Here is a 22,500-nt window from a genome sequence, read left to right on the forward strand (position 1 = left end):
GAAAGAAAGTGAAATAAAAGTGGAATTAAGATAATTTTTTCCCTGAGAAAAGTGTTTAATAACACTGAAACGAAAGAGCAAAATAAATTAAAATGATGATCTTAGAACTGGAAATATTTGTTTTTTATGAGGAATTGAAAAATATCAAAGATTGAAAAACACACACACACACACACACACACACACACACACACACACACACACATATATATATATATATATATATATATATATATATATATATATATATATATATATATATATATATATATATATATATATATATAGTTATAGTTATAGATATACAATGGCACCGCTATTTCGTATCACTGTTTCATGACATTTCTTGGCGCTGCCATTTGAAAACAATATTTAAATTATCTACAAGTTACACTGCATGTATAAATTCCCAAAAATGATGACTTTTATCAAAATGATTATTAAGTACTTTGTATACAAACCATCTTTAAGGAAAAACAAGGAAGCATTAAAGCCATCATTGAGATCACGATGTTTTGAAACGAAGTCCAGTGTCAAGTGTTCTACTCTCTCAAGTAAATGCGTAACTGAACGCTGTCCTTTGATAACCTTCACCCAGGAATCGGCGTGGGGAGACCCTTGTAACCCCCTACACTAGAGGGAGCCTTGTATGGGGGAACGGGCAGGGCAGAGTAGAGTGATTAAACCAGTTAACTTTCTATTATAACCTGACTCGGTCGACGGTACATAATACACTTTCTAGTTTCTTAATTTGCTCTTGCGTAACAAAAGTTCATATTCCATAAATATCAGTCGTGCGTCACAATTGTACGGCGACCTTTCTTTCAACCTGCCTCTTTTCGTCACGATTCTCTCTCTCTTTGAGGAGAGCTGTTTGAATACGTGTCGTAAGTCGTTACCGTACAAGAAGAAGAATGCTATTGCACTTCTGACACAAACGCCATGACAGCATATAAGAAAGCTTACATCATGACGTGTTATGCGCTGACATTTCAGTCAGAAAAGACAAACTGTATCCTTTTCTCTGGAAAATATGCAAATAGAAGTGTGAATACTGTGGCGGTGCCGAGAGAGAGGTTATGACTCAAAGGCAGGAAGCAATCAACTGAGTTGTTTATTAAAGAACACTCTCCCTTATATACAAAATCTCAAAGCAACAAGAATTTTCATTTTCAAATATTTACAATGTTACAGAGGAGAAAAGCAGACATGAATTTTCATGTTCGTTTTAGTGCGAGGGAAGAGCGAAGATACAAGCATAATATATACAAAAGGAATTATGTACAATTGTGAGACACACGGTTGGTACAATACAATGTCGAAAAACGTCGAAAATGAACATAACAGTGAAGAGTTATGTTGCTTAAGACTCGCCCTACGGGCAATAAACCTCTTATGCCTAAAATCATAAGGGATCGACATTGTTATTATTATTATTATTATTACTTACTAAGCTACAACCCTAGTTGGAAAAGCAGTATGCTATAAGCCCAGGGGCTCCAACAGGGAAAATAGCTCAGTGCGGAAAGGAAAAAAGGAAAATAAAATATTCTAAGAAGAGTAACAACAATAAATATCTCCTATATAAACTATAAAAACTTTAACAAAACAAGAGGAAGAGAAATAAGATAGGAGAGTGTGCTCGAGTGTACCCTCAAGCAAGAGAACTCTAACCCAAGACAGTGAAAGGCCATGGTACAGAGGCTATGGCACTACCCAAGACTAGAGAACAGTGGTTTGATTTTGGAGTGTCCTTCTCCTAGAAGAGCTGCTTACCATAGCTAAAGAGTCTCTTCTACCCTTACCAAGAGGAAAGTGGCACTGAACAAGTACAGTGCAGTAACCCCTTGGGTGATGAAGAATTGTTTGGTAATCTGTGTTGTCAGGTGTATGAGGATAGAGGAGAATATGTAAGGAATATGCCAGACTATTCAGTGTGTATGTAGGCAAAGGGAAAATGAACCGTAACCAGAGAGGAGGATCCAATGTAGTACTGTCTGGCCAGTCAAAAGACCCCATAAAAATATAAAATAAAGTTCTCCTTAACTTGAGGAAACACTTTGAACCTCAAATTACCCTCGGAGAAATCACGCACCTTTACCTCCTGTCACTCGGCTTCCATCATACTGTCACACAAAATTCTTTCGTAATAAGACCCAGGAGTCAATTATTCCTCGTATTTCCGGAGTACAAAACAAAGCGTCAATAGCATTTCTATAGTAAACCAACCTTCATGTCAAGTCTTTTGCGAAACATGACCCTAACGCCAAAGAACAAAGAACCAGGATGCTTACGCAGAATAAGAACCCCTGTCCACTGGGCTGACTATATAATGGATGAAAGAACTGGCCTTTAACCCCTATATGGAATAGAAGTATGCCGTAAGAAGGAAAGTATGGGTAGCGCAATGTGTAAAAAATGTGTAACACATAGACATGACTTATCTCTTCTTCAGTGGACTCTCCATTTTCAACCGTAGCCTGAGTAAGTGGCGCTGCGGTCACTTGATTGAGGTCGACGGAAAACTAGTAGCCGTGTTGCTATCAACAATGCTCCACCTTTGTTCCTTGTTTTATTCGTTCTTATACTTTTCTTATTTTATTTCTCATTTTAGTTTAGGGTTTTGTTTGTTTGTTTGTTGAATGTTAACCTTTATTTAAAGGATCGTTAAGAAAAGATAAAAACCGGCTTTATAATCCCTAGAAAACCAGTGTAGTGGATTAGTTGCAATCTGTCCATGTTAACCAGTCATAGTTGTGTAAGAATTCAATGGATGTGACGAAATTTGTGGCTTATAATTTACATTTGATATATTTTTTTCATTACAATTTTTAACTTTCCCGTTAAATTCGAGTCATGACTTATCACATATGCAGCAATTTTAACTAAAGTCCCAGAGCTAAAGTGGACATCATATCATCGTGTAACTGAGCTCACCTTTACTTCCTGAATCAGTAGTCACCTGGCAATGACTGAGGGGGAATTCCCTTACCACGACTTACGAAGCATACTATTTAAAAAGAAAATATTGACAATATAAAATAAGAGATATGTTAAAGACTTAATAGCTGATAAAATCTAAACATTGATTAAAATGGTTTTGTTCACAATAATACTTAAAACGCCTCGAAAGAAAATTAGGCCTAAAATTTCTTCAATTACATGGAGTATATATAGGTATAGTACTACATAGTTCAGCTCCTATATATTCAGACTGACTTTATTGCATGTGAATACCTATATATCATATAGGTATAGTACTACATAGTTCAGCTCCTATATATTCAGACTGACTTTATAGCACGTGAATACCTATATATCATATAGGTATAGTACTACATAGTTCAGCTCCTATATATTCAGACTGACTTTAAAACACGTGAATACCTATATATCATATAGGTATAGTACTACATAGTTCAGCTCCTATATATTCAGACTGACTTTATAGCACGTGAATACCTATATATATAGGTATAGTACTACATAGTTCAGCTCCTATATATTCAGACTGACTTTAAAACACGTGAATACCTATATATCATATAGGTATAGTACTACATAGTTCAGCTCCTATATATTCAGACTTTATTGCATGTGAATACCTATATATCATATATGTATCTTAAATCTCCTATTTTTTTTTTTATTTCTTTCTCCATCTGTCTTAGTGTCAGACTGCGCATTGCAACACTACGCAAGTCACATCCACTTCCCTTATGGTTTACTTTGTCCTTCTCTTTCAAGGTCTGCCAGCGTCACCTTGACTCTATTTATGGCAGGATTCTGAAACTATGAACTTCGTAATTAACTTCCTTCTTTTCCTTTCCTAAGGAAAAGAAGCTCTTTGAGAGGATTCTCTCATGCGCTGATTTATCGGCAATATTTTGTTAAGAGTCATAACCAAAATATATTCGCTACTTTTACTGTCATCTGGCAAAGGCAAAGGCAAATTTTATTCTGTGGACCCCTTCCGGAGTATGAGAATTACAAAATTACACAAATATATATATTTTACACAAAAACTACAAAAAGAAGAGACCAATAGATTACAACTATATTTATGTACACATATATTCAGCCAGTACACAATTAAAGCATAAAAGGTATTCTGACAAAGGAAAGTACATACATTGAAAAATAGTACCAGAATAATGAAAATCCTAGAAAGTATTAAATCTAAAATAAAGACATATTGAGGTTAACAAACCTTGCAAGTCTTTTCAGTTCTCTAGCACTACTTGTATTGAGGAGCAGACTGAATTTAAAAGTGGTAGGTCTTCTACAATAGTAGGGCTTTAGGTATCTCTCTCTTATTTCTCTAATCACAGGACAAACTAAAACATAATGTATTGGAAGAAGCAAGTCAAATTTATCGAATTTCAGCCTCTAAACACGAGAAGAGAGAGAGAGAGAGAGAGAGAGAGAGAGAGAGAGAGAGAGAGAGAGAGAGAGAGAGAGATTTTTTCGGTCATCAGTAGGTACTTGAAACAAACCACGTGTAGCATGATGAATTTCATCAATTTAGTCAAATTATTATTATTATTATCATTATTATTATTATTATTATTACTATCCAAGCTACAACCCTAGTTGGAAAAGCAAGATACTATAAGCCCAGGGGCTCCAACAGGGAAAAATAGCCCAGTGAGGAATGGAAATACGGAAATAAATAAATGAATAAACTACAGAATAGAGGTTTATTTCATACTTGACAGCCTGGATGGATTAGATGAATTAACTGTAGGTCACTATTGTGAGCAGTTTTGTCTAGAATGTAGAGTCCCACATATAATAAAGAATGAGAGTTCCCACACATTAATAAAGAATGAGAGTTCCCACACATTAATAAAGAATGAGAGTGACCATTGAAATAATAATAAAAAAAAAAAAGTGATAGTAAAAACGTACATATGACCTACCAATCATTTTGAAAAACTCGTGGGTGTCTTTGAAAAAAAAATGGGAAAAAATAATCATATATTTCTGTGAAAACTTAAAAACTCATACAAATTAAAAAGAAAAGAAAAGAAGAATGATAAAAATGATCCACCTCTTAAGAACAGATGCCAACGTGAAAGAGCAGTTACCTCCAGTTCACTACGGTCCTCGACCTTTTCCAAAGAACAGTAGAACTGTCTTCCTCGACACATAGAGATTTGAATATAAAGGGAAGCTCTTGAAGGGTTGTTTGCAATAAGGAAAAAAAAGGCATAATGATATTTTAAAAATATCCCAACTTTTCGCCTTTTCTCTCTCAGTCTCTCTCTTCTCTTAACAATATAGTGGTATTTGCATGTAATGGAGTTATAAAAACTGGATCTTATGTGTACCGTCCCTCACAATAGCAAGTTAAATGACCCTCAGTACACGTGTTGTGAACCCAATATGATTGAAGACTTGTACATGACTTTGATGAGAAGGATGCCATCTCTGTCGCCAGATATAATTCAAAACTTCAGCCAGTGGAAATGCGAGACAGAAAATGTCCTGTTTGAAATTAAGTTCTTTCACAAAAAAAAAAAAAAAAAAAAAAAAATTCTGTTTTTACGAGAAAATTATCCTCGGATTTTTAATAATTTTTTTTCTTTTACAGCTCGTGCTTTAAAATGTGGAAAGTGTTGAATACGAAATCAAGGAAAGGAAATGAAGATATTCTTGTACATTTTCTCTCATTAACTGTATTCTCTGTGTGTAAGAGATCTTCCAAGTTTCAAAAAGATTAGCAAGTTGAATACAGTCTTTCATTTTCTTTCTTTGATCTATCATGTCGAGTTTTTTCCCCTTTTATGTACATATTCATATCTCTTTCTTCCTATCTCTATGCAATTATTTTATTGTAGTGTAATTCCCCCTTTTAACAAGGGAGTTCTAATGTAAACATGCTATATAGAAAAATATACTGCCAAGAAGATTATCATTATGAATATTTTAAATTGTAAATGATTTTATTTTTCATTATGTACACCCTTAGTAACTGATTTTTTTTTTTGTTCTGATTATTGTGAACATGTTGATGACATATGGGAGTTTTTATATATCATAGATTATTATGAAAATGTATTATATTTAACACCTTGGTATGTCATACCGTTCTTGGCGGTATATCTTAGCAATTCATGTTTGATACAAGAACAACGACAAATACAGTCAGTTCTAGTCCACTGCAGGACAAAGCTTCAGACATGTCCATTCATATCCAGGGTTTGGCCAGTTTTCATCACCGAGCTGGCCAGCGCAAATTGGTGGTGGTAGAAGATTTTCATTTGGTCGATCAAACCAAACCAACCTAGAATGGATGACCCTGACTATTACAGCTTTGCTGATCATCCAACCGTTATACTCGTATAAGCGGATGAGCAACTTGGTGGAGTAATGAGAGCTTTAAGTGTGGAGGAAATGCCCCCCTAAATCTCGATGAAGTCACTGGCAACAGGGTGACGGATTGGGTTTAAGGCGATGGACTCCTGATTCCTGTCGGTTAATCATACAAGAATTAGTATGGACCGGCAGGGGTCACTTTCCTTAGTTAGATAGGCACTGCGCATCAAAAGGAACTGACTATCCTTTGATGTCTCCAGCCAATGAATCCTCTGAGGCCCTTTGCGTCAATAGGCGTAGAAGGAGATGATGATGATGATGAGTCACATGTTCTCGTCTTCCCAATATTTGGTTAAAACCGGATTTCAATCAGGTTTTTATTTTCTTCGATTATCATATTCAGACATTTCTTTCTTCCTTTTCTTCGCGTTTTTTTTTTTTTTTTTTTTTTTTTTCTAATTTTCATGGTAATTTTCCTTCTCTCTCTTTTAACTTCTACTTTTTCATGATCATCTTCCTCCCTCTTTTTTGGTGTTGCTGTTGTTGTTATTGTTGATGATCACCCTTTTTTCCGAGATTGAAAATTGGGTTGTTTCTTTATTTCTGATCCTATTTAAACTTACATTTCTATTTTATATTTGGAATATTCTATCTAGGGTACTCTATATTTTCTTTTTTTAATCCTTTAAGCATACCATTTTTACATCATTTTAATCATTCTTATGATGGTATTGTTCTCAAAACTTAGAGTTTAGGTCAAAGGTTCCTTAACCCTTTCATGTTAAACATTTTTTTTTTTAATCTTTTGTTGGAGTTGTTGAAGCTAAGAATTAAGAATCCGAATGTGTTACTATTAAAATAATTGAAAGACGTTTCATGGGCCAGGGCACATTTTATCACAAATAATCTCTAATCAAATGCTTCTGGAAAGATATCTTGTGACTGATATCAGTTGAGAGCCATTGGTTAATATTTTTGAAAATGTCAGTCATCTTCCATTTAGAATGAGAACAGTGTGTACCAACCGTGTGTCACACAATTGTACATAATTCCTTTTGCATATATTATGCTTGTATCTTCGCTCTTCCCTCGCACTAAACGAGCATGAAAATTCATGTCTGCTGTTTCCTCTGTAACATTGTCTGTCTTGTTAACTTGTTATGTCCTGTTGCTTTGAGGTTTTGTGTATAAAGGAGTGTGTTCTATAACAATATAACTCAGTTGATTGCATCCTGCCTTTGAGTTCACAACCCTCTCTCGGCTCGTCACAAGTGACGCAAGGGTCCTGTATTGAATCTCGTTTACGCATTTTTCCACTCAAAAGCATAATGATGATATTTTCCTTATTTTATATATTACATTAAAAATGTAACTTATCAGAGGAGGAACAAATATGAGTTGAAATGAAACCTTGAAGATTTACCTTTGATAAACTAAGTTTCTTCCTGTTATCATCATCTCAACTTTGCTTAGAATCTTTCACTCTTGTTTATTTCCTCCGAATACTGCCAGGGCTGATGACCTCATAAACTTTGTCGACCTACGCTTGATATAGATTTTCCAATTGCAATAAAGTCAGATGAGATATGCACAATCAACTTTCTCTTGTCTCTCGGGACGTAGAGACCCGGGAAATGGCTGGAGAAGTTTTAACAGATATATCATCAGAGAATAACCTTTACCTCTATCTTAGGATAGGACTAAACTTGGTCAAAGACGATCCAGATCATTACTGAATAAGCAGGAGATCCATTGAATGCCATGAAGATCAAATAGTGCAGCGGCATAGCAAACCAATTGTGCATTTTGTGATGGAAGCTCCAAACATGGAGGAATGATCAAATATTATATGGGGAACATTTTCAGGTATGGAACCACTTTAGTAGTAATCCCAAAGTCGCCGCCATATTGGATTTCAAAATGGCGACTTAAAAATCTTTAATTACAGATAATTCTTGTTATATACCAGCTAGAGACTTGGTTTTAGTGTCTAGATATACATATTTGAGGTCAAGGAATTGAATGGTGCTAGTTAGAAGTGGATTTGGTGACGCCATATTGGATTTCAAGATGGTAGGCTAAAAAAAAAAAGAGAAATTTATGACTGATATATTGCAATGAAATTAAGAATTGTCGATTTTCCGTGTTGCTGACCAAATCAAACTGTCCTGTTCATTGGCAGTTGGAAGAGAGATACAATCGCTAGAGATTTAGTGGGTCCTTTGACTGGCCAGACTGTACTACATTGGATTCCTCTATCTAGTTACGGCTTATTTTTCCTTTGCCTATACATACGCCAGATTAGTCTAGCATATTCTTTCAACATTCTCCTCTGTTCTCATGCGCCTGACAACACTGAGATTACCAAATAATTCTTCTTCATCTCAGGGGTTAACTACTACACTGTAATTGTTCAGTAGCTACTTTCCACTTGCTAAGGGTAGAAGAGTGTCTTTGGATATGGTAATCAGCTCTTCTAAGAGAAGGACATTGCAAAATCAAATCATTGTTCTATAGTCTTGGGTAGTGCCATACCCTCTGTACCATGGACTTCCACTGTCTTTGGGTAGAGTTCTGTTGCCTGAGGGTAAACTCGGACCCACTATTCTATATAATTTCTCTTTCTCTTGTTTTTTTCAAGTTTTTATAGTTAATGTATGAAAGGTCTATTTCAATGTTATTGTTGTTTTTAATTTTTATTTTATTTCAATTGTTCATTTCTTCTCTTGTAGTTTATTTATTTCCTTATCTTATTTCCTCACTGGGCTATTTTTTCTTATTGGAGCCCTTGGGCTTATAGCATCCGGCTTTTCCAACTAGGATTGTAGCTTAGCTAATAATAATAATAATAATAATAATAATAATAATAATAATAATAATAATAATAATAATAATGATAATACAGCAAACCTTCGCTAATCCCTCGAATTTCTGCGGTAATTTTACAGACAGCACAGACAAGCTACCATGCCGTTATCCCTGATATCACCAAAAGGAGAAGATGAATACAGGTGAGTATTGGAAACCCCTACTTTTTAATAGGAAAATTGTGATAGTGGGAAAGAATAGTAAAAATTCGTTAATCTTATTCTTTTCATGCGTTCGCTCTAAGATTTTGTATATTATTATTATTATTATTATTATTATTATTATTATTATTATTATTATTATTATTATTATTATTACTTGCTAAACTACAACCCTAGTTAGAAAAGCACGATGTTATAAGCCCAGGGACCCCAACCTGGAAAGCAGCCCAGTGAGGAAAGGAAACAAGGAAAAATAAAACATTTTCAGAGCAGTAACATTAAAATATTTCCTATATAAACTATAAAAACTTTAAGAAGGCAAGAGGAAGAGAAATAAGAAAGAGTAGTGTGCCCAAGTGTACCCTCAAGCAAGAGAACTGTAACCCAAGACAGAGGCTATGGCACTACCCAAGACTATTGAACAATGGATGATTTATTTGTCGCGACATTTAATAAAAAAAAAAAAAAAAAAAAAACTACTTAGAAGATTACTACTATTCCTGTTTATTTAGTGGTCTGAATATGTAGTTTTTATCAATCTCGTGAATATTTCTGTCATTTGTTCTTTAAACTGATGTAATTTAGAGTTTAGCATGTGTAAAGTATCTGAGTTTTTAAATTGCAAATAGGATGTAATCTAGTGTAAATGGTATTGCATTGTATTTACATGATGTTATTGAAGGCGAATTATTTAATTTATATGTGGATGGAAAATTTTCTACTTGCGATACGGTTGTATCAACCGTGTGTCACACGATCGTACATAATTCATTTTGTATATATTATGCTTGTATCTTCACTCTTCCCTCGCACTAAAAAGAACCAGAATAAACATGTCTGCGTTTCTCCTACGTAACATTGTCTGTTTCTCGAACATGTAATTTCCTGTTGCCTTGAGGTTTTGTATATAAAGGAGAATGTTCTATAATAAATTAACTCAGTTGCTTTCATACTGCCTTTGAGTTCACAACCTTCTATCGGCCAGTCACACGGTGTTTTCGAATTCTTGTGGCTTTATGAGTCTCATTATGTTTCATTTTCCGTTCATACATGTGAAAGTATGATGTACCGATTTATGATAATCAACCAGTTGTGACTATGAGAGTTCTCTATTTGCAGTTCAAATTGACTATGTATTTTGAAGGAAAATTAATAAGGCTGGAAAGTGAGGTAAAATAGGATTATTGAATAGAGAAGCGTTCTAAGTTCTGTACCAACCATGTGACACGCGCTCGTACATAATTAATTTTGTATATATTATGCTTGTATCTTCGCTCTCCCCTCGCACAAAAAAGAACCTGAAAAATCATGTCTGCTTTTCTCCTCTGTAACAGTGTCAATATTTGAACATGAATATTCTTGTTGCTTTGAGATTTTGTATATAAAGGAGAGTGTTCTTTAATAAACTAACTCAGTTGTTTTCAACTTGCCTTTGAGTTCACAACCTTCTCTCACCACGTCACAGTTCCCAACGAAAACTATGCCAGTAGCCTACTCATGGCGAGGGTGTTGTTTTACTAGAGTTTCAAGAGGAAGATATAATGAGGGTTGCATGCAGCTCTAGGAAATTACAAGTGTATTTCGCTGTAGAAACAAAACATAAAGTATACCAGCGTTAGATTGTGTTAATTGTCTCCAATATATTTCAATGTGATCTCTCTCTCTCTCTCTCTCTCTCTCTCTCTCTCTCTCTCTCTCTCTCTCTCTCTCATGAGCGTATTGGAGCCTTATAGTAAACACTGTAAATCGCTCAAGGGCAATTGAACTCTGTAAGACAGAATCACCAGAAATGATTCCAGTTTTTATCTTTTGATGAACGATTTCCATGAAAGTACAGTAATCTTAATACCTTCTCCCTACACTTTTTGAATCTTATTTCTAAAGACATTAATCTGAAGAAGATTTTCTGTGAAAATACTTATGGATGCAGCCACACTATGCTCATATCTAGTTCTGACACACTATAAACAATATAAAACATCGCCAATAAAAACCCCATGACCCAATCCTCACTGAGGCTTTTGATCGATTGTTAATCATCTGACGTCCCAACTACACAGGACCCAGACGCTCTCTCTAATGACGCGATAAATCCACCCCTTGAAAAGCGATCCAATTAGATAAATAGAAAGTCAGGATCCCTGGCTTAGCAACAGCATCGTCTGAGGATGGGTGGGGGGAATGGAGGCGAGACGCTAAAAGGAGAGTTCATTCTTTAAGAAGGAAATATGGAAAGTGGTTCCCTGACACCTGTTTGGAAGAGATTGTTGCCATGCGTTGGCCATTCATTGATTAATGAGGTACTTTAGAGGATTTTAAATAAAGCTTTCTTTACTATTCATTTTCATGACACGCAAATTTGCTGGCAGTGACACGATACACCATTTTTTAAAAATCTGCACAATTAATGTGTCTGAAGCAAAGTGTTTTATCAATGGTTTTCATTATCTCCCACTTCTGCAAAAGAATTGAAGGGAAGAGCAGGAAAACTATTTAAAAAAATTAAAGTAACATTTAAAGGACATGAGCAAGAAAGAACAATACACCATTTTTAAAAATCTTCACAATAATTAATGTATCTGAAGCAAAGTGATTTATCAATGGTTTTCATTATCTCCCATTTCTGCAAAAGAATTGAAGGGAAGGGCAGGAAAACTATTTAAGAAAATTAAAGGAACACTTAAAGGACACGAGCAAGAAAGAACGAAATAGGATTGGAATCACGTAGGAGCATGAGCACTGTTTATGCAAAGAGGAAATGCCTTACGAATAACGAAAAGTATAAACAGTTAGAGAATTCCAAAGTAAGTGTTTGATACAAGAGAAAGAACAATTTCCTCAGTGATTTTCTATTACTTAATACATCAAAAAGGGTACTTGAAAACGTATGAGAGAGAGAGAGAGAGAGAGAGAGAGAGAGAGAGAGAGAGAGAGAGAGAGAGAGAGAGAGAGAGAGAGAGAGAGAGAATTTGTATAAAAAAACATATTGAGCAGAAAAAAAGACTTAGACCAAACGACCGTGTTATAACAAATATTTATTTGCAAAACAGAAACTAACATCTGTAGATTTTAAATAATTTTGAGAAATTTATTATATAGTTGGTTGTCAGTTGATGCTAGTTCACTTGGAGTAGCGATTCCTTCTGGTCAAGCAAACCTAGAAGCATTGACAGATGTACTCCTGTCCCAAGCTTTCCACTCCACCTTGAGCCAGCCCTAAAAGATAGGTAAATCTTTAACCACCCAATTCAAATTGGAAACCAGAATTTGTATAGAATTGTTTAAATGAAAATATGAATATAATTTTTGACTACACTAAAATTGTTTACAATATATAAAGGTAAATCAATAAGTTAAATTCACCTCCAAAACTATTATCAATTTAATATTAATTTTTAAAATTGCAAATCAAAAGTCAACAATTTCAATCATATTTTGACCTAATTAACAAATTAAATATATGTGATGAGGGCATCACTTAGAATAAATGTTAAAAGGCCGAATTTCAATAAACAAGCAATTTAAGGTCGACAATTGATAATTTTAATTAGAGTAGCCTATAAACAAACCTAGTTTCAAGAGCGATTTTCAATTACTGAGTTCAAGGCTTTATTTAATTTTTGACTTGAGGATGATAAAAGTCACCAAGAAATGCCACTACTATTGTGGCAATCAATACAATGACCCACCTTATAATGACCTCATAGGATGAAAAAGAGAATGGATATGATAATTCCAAAGCCTTCGCTGAGGTCGCCTCCACATTCATCAGACGAGGTGTAGAGTTAATTTAATTCTTCATGGTGTTACACTTGGTATTCATAGCACTGAACACAATGAGTCCCATCGTCGTAGAGTCCTGAAGAAAATGTCCAGCACTACGACTAAGAATATAAATCCTTAAAATATCCTAAGGTAAGGTGAGGTAGAGTAATCAATCCTTGACGGTTGGTGTTGGTCGCTTTACCCTTCCAACAGTGACTTCGAGGTTACTTCGTAGAGTTGTTTGGCTCAGAATATTCAGAAAATTATAGAATTATCTTGTCCAACCAATCACCAACCAATCAGCGATCAGGAAACTTTTCCGAGCTAAAAGGGCACCGCTGCGAGTCGGTGCAAATATGCATCGCTAAAAGAAATGGACTATAGGTAGTTAGTAGTTATCTTTAACTCTTCTTTATTTTGGTTTGCACAATGAAGGCTGAGGTCAGTTAATTAGCACAATTTTATTTACGGTGATTTAGGAAAAATAAAGCCTCAAACATTAATTGAACAAACCGGAATTAAATTAAGAAAAACAAATTAAAAGAAATTATAAAGTAAACTACGGAGATAATTACCAATTCCAAGGAATGTTTCTCTATGTAAGGTAATTACCGATCATAAAGAAAATTTCTCAATCACCCAAAATAGACAAAATTTTTACAAAATGTTACAGGAATATATATATTTAAATACATATTTTATACACATACTGAATTTTGACAATCGTCCATAAACTGTATTCATTTTAGGATACATTATTTTTTGTGTGTGCATTGTTTCTATTTAAAGTACCATATTACCTCACTGGGTATTGTGTGCAATGATGATATCCTGATTACTGTGCCGGCAAGTGCCGCTTGGCCAGATTGCTTTCAGCGCGCACCCCGTTTAAGCATTACTGCTTAAGGTACCCTGACATTTGCACGAATTTGTGGCACGCATTGTCACGACTCGAGTCGTGAACTGGCGTGAACTCGTCGTGAACTGAAGTGAACTCATTGTGAACCTGTCGTGACATCGTGGCATGTCGTGACGAGAATTTTGAAATGTTCAAAGTTTTGGTCACAACAAAATTTCGTGAACGCGGCGTGAACTATGTGCGAACTGTTCGTGAACTCGTCGGGACGATGCGGGAAGTGCGCAATCTATGCTAAAACTATGCATGAACTCGTCATGAACTCAGCGTGCCAGTTCGTGTCAATGTGGACAGGTGAGTTGTGATTCTGAGGTAATTTTTTTTTTTTTTTTTTTATTTTCCAGTTCGTGCCACAAAATGTCACGACTTGCCACGACAAATTCGTGGCAAAAAGTCGTGCAAGTGTCCACCTGGCATTACTCTAGCCTTGGCCAAGCCTTGGTGGCTTTCAGACTCAGATTGTCCATTTAGTTGATTGTTCATAAGAAAGAGTTCCTTCTATTGATATATATGTGATAGCAAAAAAATCGTCACATAAAAACAAGCCAATCATTCAATCATTTGATATGGATATGGAGTGTTTGACACCGTCCATAATCTACGAGAAAAGGATACTTACTATTTTTAAAGTATGTTTACATTAGCTGCATACATATATACATACATACATACATACATACCATAATAAAACCGATTAGATTATATATGAAATAATACTCAGTTGAATTCAATTAAACACTTTAGTGTCTAATGTTTGTTCTTTTCATGGGAAATCCCCCTTTTTTCAGCATTAAGTAAAATATACATGGAATGCTTTAAAATGCGAATATCAAGTAACATTGGGGCATAAACAAAAGGTTTTGATATGTGGATTACATAATATGATTTTATCTAGGAAATGAAAATGTCGACAATCTTTGGGTAGACTAAATGGATTAGTGACATCTGTAGATTCTACAGCAGAGATGGAGAATAATGTACCAACTGTGTGTCACACGATCGTACATAAATTATTTTGCATATATTATGCTTGTATCTGCGCTCTTCCCTCGCACTAAAAAGAACCAGAATAGACATGTCTGTGTGTCGCCTATGTAACATTGTCATTTTCTCGAACATGTATTTTCCTGTTGCCTTGAGGTTTTGTATATAAAGGAGAGTGTTCTTTAATAAAGTTACTCAGTTGATTGCATCCTGCCTTTGAGTCAAAACCTTTCTTTCGGCCGTCACAATAAGTAGACCCACCAACATTCCGGCCTTTCAATTCAGGTTTAAAGGTTTAAAGGTCGCTCATGAATGGCAGAGGCAAGGGATAGTGACATTGCTATCAAGCAGGACAATGCCCTAGAGACTGACAATATATACATATGATCAGTGTCCAAGCCCTCTCTCCACCCAAGCTAGGACTAAGGAAGACCAGGCAATGGCTGCTGATGACTCAGCAGATAGACCTATAGGTTCTCCCAAGCCCTCCATCCTTACCTCGCAAAGATGGTGAGATTGCAGCGACCAAAGAAACTAACAAGTTTGAGCGGGACTCGAAACCCAGTCTGGAGTTCACCAGTCAGGGACGTTACCACATCGGCAGCCACAACCCTAGCAATAAAGTTAAGAAACGTTATTCATAACAAAGTATCAAAAAGCATTACTGGCATTTAGCTTTGAAAATGTTAATGATGAAATAAATGTAGAAAACATATAGACAGGAAAATGAAATATCCTGATATTGTATGAGACGATGTATAAACAACAAAAGATACTTTTTTCATCGTAGTAGTAACAAAAAAACACAAAGGCCTAAAGGGGCCCATACACATTCAAAAAAAAAGCGTCAAAATTTTGATGCAAAATTTTGACTTGTAACTTTGAAGCAAAATTTTGACGCTTTTTTTTGAACGTGTATGGGCCCCTTAAAGCAAAAATTCTTCTTTTATTGTTATACAGGAACGACTTTTAAGGCATTCCTCATATGTTAAAATACTCAGCGTTAACCTACTATTTAATAAGAATAATGTTAGAATAGGTGCTTACGGTGTTTTCCAAAGAATAACAAAAAGTGCTTTTATCATATTTTTTATAATTCACGAGACAAGTTATACATTCTTCAAACCGGTAAAGCTTTCGAAAAGATATTTATATACTAGTAAAAAGTATAAGATATACACGAGATAAATATGCAATTATTTGTCCAATCTAGAGATAACACTAAAGTTTTATTAATAATTTAAATATCCGGCCACGGTATGTAGAAACAAGATCCATTTTTTTTATAGTTTTGTTTCTGACCTTAGTTTATTTGTACGTACTGGTACGTTTCACAAAACTCATCCCTTCACCCCCATGGACGTACCGGTACGTCCTTGCAAAAAAATGCTATTTAAAATTTTTTTTTGCATATTTTTGATAATTTTTTGAGAAAATTCAGGTATTTTCCAAGAGAATGAGACCAACCTGATCTCTCTATGACAAAAATTAAGGGTGTTAGAGCAATTTTGAAAAAAAATATACTGCAAAATGTGCTTGAAAAAAAATAACCCTTGGGGGTTAAGGGTTGGAAATTTCCAAATCCCCGGGGGGTAAAAGGGTTAATATGCAACAACTACATATTAATATATGAATAAAAACATTAATGATTATAAAGAACGCTTCTGAGTTTATAGTTCCATCTCTAGAAAAACGACGCAAAGTGATGGAACTGACTTCAACATTGCCAGATTATGTCTTGATAAGGTTTATTGTCTTTTGAAAAGTCAAATGAAAAAGAAAGAACATATTTACATGTATAATTTAGAGTACTAACATACCTAATACAGTAGATAAATACTGTATTTGGATATGTTAAAATCAATTTATCGATTAATATAGGTCCGAATACAAAAGTGTATATTTATATATTATGTTTCTAAATAAAGGAATGAAGGAACTATATGGAAGAGAGGTCTCTGAGAATAAGTAGAATCACAACTGTAGGAATGCAATGTGAATTTTGGGAAGCAGATAAGGAGAGAGAGAGACAGATGTGGATATATATATATATATATATATATGTATATATATCCTATATATATATATATATATATATGTATATATATATATATATATTTATATATATGTATATATATCCTATATATATATATATATATATATGTATATATATATATATATATATTTATATATATGTATATATATCCTATATATATATATATATATATATATATATATATGTGTATATATCGTATATATATAGATATATATATATATATATATGTATATATACGATATATACATATATATTTTTTTACACACATGCACACACACAAACCCACACACACACACACATATATATATACATATATATATATATATATATATACATATATACATACATAATATATATATATATATATATATATTTATATATATATATATATATATATATATTGTTTTAGATAGCTCTGTTAACTATAACTCATCTCTTTTGGATTCTTTTATTAGATTATTGGTGTTTTTTGATAGTTTTCCTTGATCCTCTTTAGAATCATCTTCACCCATCTCTTGTGCTGATTCAAATATAAATCTTCCTAAATTAATATTAATTTCTTTTTTACTTTCTTCCATTTCATCATGTAGTTAGGATTACCAAGTTTGTATTGCTAGACTAAACTCATCAAATTTTCTCTTCATACAGGAGTGTTTATTCTCTTTCTGAACAATAGTTTTCTTCTTTCTTTCCTTAGATCTAGACAAATTTCACTTCTCACCTTTCTATGGTCACTTGACTCTGACTTGTTTAACTAAATTAACTTTTTCACTGGGAATAAAATCTATTTCGTTTTCCGTCCCTCCATTAGGGCTTCTCCGTGTCTATTTTCTATGTTCCTTTCTAAAAAGAAGGTGTTCATAATTTTTAGATTGTTTCTTTCAGAAAAGCGTACTGCATGTCTCCTCTGTCATTTTTTGTGCATACTCCAAATTTGCCCATAGCTGATTCTCCAATCTTTTTTTGACCTACTTATCATTGAAATCACCCAAAACTAATGTAAATTGTATGTTATGTTTTCTCAAAAATATTTCCAGATCTTCATAAAATATTTCTCTTTCTTCCTCTGTATGGAATATTGTTGGTATATACATTTGAATGATTTTATTATTATTATTATTATTATTATTATTATTATTATTATTAGCCAAGCTACAACCCTAGTTGGAAAAGCAATATGCTATAAGCCAAAGGGCTCCAATAGGGAAAAATAGCCAGTGAGGAAAGGAAACAAGGAAATAAATAAATGATGAGAATAGATTAATAATAACTCATTCTAAAAACAGTGACAACGTCAAAACAGATATGTAGAATATAAACTATTAACAACGTCAAAAACAGATATGTCATTTATAAACTAAAAAAGACTCATGTCAGTCTGGTCAACATAAAAACATTTGCTCCAACGTTGAACTTTTGAAGTTCTACTGATTCAACTACCCGATTAGGAAGATCATTCCACAACTTGGATAATCGATCCTGCAACTTTATCACTGATACCATAAATTTCTTCTATGTTACCTGCAAGACTTTTATCAGTAAGAAAACCCAACCTGTTTTCTTGCTACTTTACTGGGGCCCGAAACTTGGAGCAGGGCACCAACAGATATTTGTGTTTGAAAATGAAAATATCATCAACGAAAAAGGTGGAGGGATAAAAATGGCAGAGAATTTCTATACAATCCTATACAATAGTAAAATAGGAAATAACTTTGCTAATAGATATAATGATACAACTCAGTAGTAACCAAAAGTAACGGTAGGAGGAGTTGAGAGAACATTAGAAGGGATGAAACAGCAAAGCAGAAGGAAAAAACTGCGTAACAATTGATTTAATAAATGGACGATATTTCATATTCGTAAGACTCACTGAAATTTTAAAAAAATATTTGCAAGACTGCATTATACCTACAGCTTGGAAAAACTTTATCATTATATTAGAGTGGGAGACAAGAAAGACTTGAAACATTACCATCCAATAATTTTAATCTCAGTCTCTCTGTAATACATAAAAGAGAAGGAAGAGAATAAGATGGATTCACGAGAATATTTGTGGGTATAGAATGGTATAGAAAGACAATAAACAGAGGGGAGTGGACGGTCATTTATAAGGCCTCTGTCCTGCAGTGAACTATATATAACTGGTGATATTATATATATATATATATATATATATTTGTATCTATATGTATATATATGTATATATATATATATATATATATATATATATGAATATATGTATGTAGATATGGATGAATATGTAAATATATATGTAAATATATATGTATATATATATATATATATATATGAATATATATATATATATATATATAATGTATATATATATATGAATATATGTATGTAGATATGGATGAATATATACATATATATATATATATATATATATGTGTATATATATATATATATATATATATTCTTCCGAAGCTGGTCTACATGAAAATAGATTATTTATTTCACGTATTTCATTTGTGTATTTAAGAGGTGTATAGCAAGCTCGTAAGGTGGATCCCACTCACGTAGGATTAAGTCAATCTATGTAAATCATATAAGACTGTTAACATTTATTTAGTTGTATTTTCATTCAGTTCCTTATATATAAATCTACATCATTTTAAAGAATTAAATTTTCATTTCACATAGTTTTGTTATGAAGTTTTATGTAACTTGTTAAAAGGTATGCTGTATGACACACGCTAGGAATTGCATCATGTTTCCACATGGTTGGAAGTTGCGTGAAGGTTTTAGACAAAAATTAATCTTTTTTTTAATGTTACGAGAGGAGGGGGTTGGGTTGGCGTTAGCTGAGAGAGTTGCCTCGCCAAGCGACGATAGTACCCTACTTCCATATTGCCTAGTTGGCAACCTTGATACTGCTTAACCATGCCTCCATGCTTTCAGAAGACCGAACTGGAAGATTTCAGAATGAATTAAGTTGATATATAAGAGCCTATCAATGCATACGAGACAGAGAGATCCAGCCTGACCCCTAGAAAGAGCCCTCGTCCAACAGTCCTCTCAGCAGTATCTATCCAGCCACTACGTATCTCCTCTCCAACATGCATAGTGTTTTTATGACTGGCCCTGTGAGATTAGGTTAAACAGTGAAGTGTATTTATTTTTGCTTAACCGTTTGGTAACCTTGTGTGAGCTAAGGACATAAGAGTAACAGTTACGTATATATGATTTGAAATTTTATTTATTTCTATAGTGTTAAAGTGTTAACTTTTTTAATTAATTGTCAAAATTAAATATTTTCATAGATTAATTTCTAGTGAAACAAGTGATTGTATAATTTTTTTTAGAGTGTCATTTTGTCTTGGTCGAAGGTTTCGTTCAGATTTAATATTTCGAGTGATTTATTTTTGGTGTTGAGCTTGAATAGTTAATTTTTTATAGAATATATATATTTTTATACAGTGTGTATTATTTCGATCACCAATAATTATTTTCAGTGCTTTGCTCGTATCCACTGACTAAGAACCAAAGTAAGAGGTTGATTTAAGAAAAGTTCTCATGAAAAGTAGAGTAATCACCTAGTTTTTTCTTTTAAGAATAACGTAAAGAGAACAAACTTTTAGATATTCAGTGTTCATATATATTCTAGTCTTGGAGTTGCATATTATTCTCAGCGCTTGGAGGTTTTTCTCTTGTGTATCAAATTATGTAATATAAAGCAGGTGAGTTTTGGAGGTCGGAAATTTACGTAATTCGCTAGTTGTAATATATATATATATATATATATATACTGTATATATATATATATATATATATATATATATACTGTATATATATATATATATATATATATATCCTATGCCTATTGACGCAAATGCCCTTGGTTAGATTTCGTCAGTTGTCTCATTATTCTCCATTCATCATCTCCTACTTCACGCTTCATATTCCTCAGCCATGTAGGCCTAGGTCCTCCAACTCTTCTAGTACCTTGGTAAGCCCAGCTGTACGTTTGTTGAACTAATCTCTCTTGGGGAGTGCGAAGAGCATGCCCAAAACCATCTCCATCTACCCCTCATCATGAACTCATCAACATATGACACTCGAGTAATCTCTCTTATAGTTACATTTCTAATCCTGTCCTGCCATTTAACTCCCCAATATTCTTCAGAGGGCTTTGTTCTAAAATCTGCTAAATCTATTGGAGTTTGTTTCATTTTTATACCATGACTCAAGTCCATACAGTAACACCGATCTCACTAAATGATCTTCCTAATCTGGTAGTTGAATCAGTAGAACTTCAAAAGTGCAAAGTAGAAGCAAATGTTTTTATGTTGACCAGGCTGACATGAGTCTTTTTATAGTTTATATATGACATATCTGTTTTGACATTGTTAATAGTTTATATAGGACATATCTGTTTTGACGTTGTTACTGTTTTAGAATGATTTATTGATAATTTGTTCTCATCATTTATTTATTTCCTTATTTCCTTTCCTCACAGGGCTATTTTTCCCTATTGGAGCCCTTGGGCTTATAGCATCTTGCTTTTCCAACTAGGGTTGTAGCTTGGCTAGTAATAATAATAATATAGTCTGATTTTTACATGTAATTTTAGGCGATTTGATTTCCAAATTTTATCTAACCTAGCCATTGTCTGATTAGCTTTTTCAATCTTTCACTAAACTCTAATTATATATATATATATATATATATATATATATACTTATTACTATTACCATTTTTCTACAATCATTATTTATTATACAATATAATCATTACATATTTGTATTTCTTTATGTATTTGTATGCGTGTGTTAGGCTGTGTGTGTGAGTATGTGTGTGTACATATTGTATGTAGGCATAAGTTTGTGTATGTACATATGTAGGTCTGTATATACATGTATTTGTATTTTTGTGTATGTCTTCAACTATAGTCAATTTCTTTTAGCGATGCAGATTTGCACCGACTCACAGCGGTGCCCTTTTAGCTCGGAAAAGTTTCGTGATCGCTGATTGGTTAGAATTATCTCGTCCAACCAATCAGCGATCAGGAAACTTTTCCGAGCTAAAAGGGCACCGCTGCGAACCGGTGCAAATCTGCATCGCTATAAAAAATGGACTATAGGCCATAACACTTGAATGTCCTTATTTTTATGTTAAATAAATATGGTCTATATAAAAGCTTCATGCTTAATGGACTTTGGCTGTACTAACAATGTTTATAACACCTATTTATTGTAACAATGGCCAATAAAGATATCAAAATCAATATCAATATTCAAAACTTGGATGTATATACACACACATACACACATACACACAGACATTATATATATATATATATATATATATGTATATACATGTAGTATTTATATACAGTATATATATATACATATATATGTATATATGTATATATATACATATATATATATATATATATATATATATTATAT

The sequence above is a fragment of the Palaemon carinicauda genome, chromosome 1 (genome assembly GCF_036898095.1).
Source record: "Palaemon carinicauda isolate YSFRI2023 chromosome 1, ASM3689809v2, whole genome shotgun sequence".
Classification (NCBI taxonomy): domain Eukaryota; kingdom Metazoa; phylum Arthropoda; class Malacostraca; order Decapoda; family Palaemonidae; genus Palaemon; species Palaemon carinicauda.